General features: G+C 38.6%; 1 non-coding gene across 1 annotated transcript; it reads left to right on the top strand.

Moving 5' to 3' along the window:
- The first annotated feature begins 200 nt into the window (after positions 1-200).
- Positions 201-272, top strand: trnaw-cca (transfer RNA tryptophan (anticodon CCA)). The gene has a single exon. It is a non-coding gene; the product is annotated as a tRNA-Trp (tRNA).
- Positions 273-1,859: the final 1,587 nt, after the last annotated feature.

Genomic DNA, 1,859 nt, shown 5'->3' with positions numbered 1-1,859 from the left:
CAATGTGAAAGACAGATTCTGATTTATTCTCATTTTATTTAGAAAGATAGCCCTCCTTTTTTAGATCAAATGCTGTTGTTTGTCTCCCTAAACCCTCTGCACTAGAGTCCACAGCATGGGAACTGTCACATCAGCGCATAGTTCAGGGCCAGACTTACCCCACTGCTACTCCTGTTTCAGACTGTAATGCAGCTCTGCAGGACTCTATGGCGCAACGGTAGCGCGTCTGACTCCAGATCAGAAGGTTGTGTGTTCAAATCACGTCAGGGTCAGTTCTTTTTAGATGTCGCTTAATTTAGAAAGGTCAGATTAAGAAGTTTAAAAGGAGCAGTGTCAGTCAATACTGTCAACTGAGCTTCTTACTTTAGATAGTGAGATCCAAGCTGTGACTTTAATGACTTTTTGAATGCGTGTTGTCTTTGGATAGTGACAGAGTATGAAGAGCAGTGAGAGTGTATTTATGGAGCTCAACAGTCAAATAAACTTGTATAAGATTGTAGAAAAACTAAACAAGAAAATATTTTTTTTGACAATTCATCAAAATGAAGATATTTGTTTTTTTATTTTTCAAATTCATAACATGGGGAAAAAACACAAAGGAAGATTTAAAAAAACAAAAGACATCCAGAGAAAATAAAGGCACAAATTATCTAAAGTCTTTCAGATTTGCCCATTTTTGAATTAAATCAAATCTGATTTAATTTTCCTTCCATTTTTTGTATGTCAATTATGAGGTCAGTCCAATCCTTTATTGTAGCTGCAGTTTGTGTTGTCAATTTCTTTGCGTTCTTCTTTCCAGCCGCCAGAAGTAGGATCAAAGGTCTCCATTTACTGTGTCCATGACAAAAGGTTTGATAACTTACCCGTTTATAAAAGTTTCCCAAACAGATTTTAAATAAAAGTATAGCATTGTGGTGATTTGTTAATAGTTTTTTTATTTTTATTTTACATTCCTCTTCGTTAAATTCCCATTAGTTTAGTCTTTACATCATTGTAGCATCATACGCACAAACAATTCGATTGAACCTTTATTTAAATAAAATTTTAAATTTAAATTTAAATACAGTAAATCAGTCCAAACATAAACGCACGACAATCACAAAAAAACATGTATCTAAAAAAACAGTTACAAACCATTGCATTTCCAAACCTTTCCGCATGAATTATGGCAGTTAACAAAAAATCCGCTATACGTCAAAATCATGATGCGTTTTTCATTTTTCATTTTAGCCCCATGATAAGAAACGCTGATGGCGTGCGATTGCAGTGGATTGACACCTTACTTGCTGGTCCGCGATACTGCGCAGTATTTGATCAAAAGTAATAGCGTTTCAACTGAGTAAAAGACGTCAGATTTGACATTTCAACGGTGCAAAAGGCCAACACACAGGCACAGTTTGTCAACCCAACCCCCCCTCAAACCCTGCACTCTACCTCTCCCCGTCTTATAACCACAACCATTTTCCCATTTCTTTCTCTGTTCTTAAATCTGTGGTCGCGGGCCGAGTCAATAGAATTCAAAAACATTGGGTCCAGTGGAGCAGAAAATGCGGTTCAAAGTGTGGTAGCGGAGCCAGGGGTCAGTTTTGTGGAGGTTATCGGGCCCAGTAGAGATGGTCACGGCTGGGGTGCGCTGGGCAGACGTCAGGGAGCCGCCGCGGTCGCCGTACGGGGAAATGTACGGTCTTATCTTTAAATTATATCTGGAGATGGCGCCTCACTACACTGAGTGGTCAGGGCAGGTTCAGACACTAATAAATAATCGTACCTCTAAATCCGCTTTACTGCATGGTTAGTGGATAACTGTGAGGTTTTCCAATGAATCATATCGTATCAATATTTGCCCTTCTCAGACTCAT

This window comes from Eucyclogobius newberryi, unplaced genomic scaffold (genome assembly GCF_026437365.1).
Source record: "Eucyclogobius newberryi isolate DKJ021-1_F unplaced genomic scaffold, fEucNew1.0.hap1 SCAF_18, whole genome shotgun sequence".
Classification (NCBI taxonomy): domain Eukaryota; kingdom Metazoa; phylum Chordata; class Actinopteri; order Gobiiformes; family Gobiidae; genus Eucyclogobius; species Eucyclogobius newberryi.
Note: the sequence above shows the minus strand (reverse complement) of the source record. Positions and strands in the feature narration are given on the sequence as shown.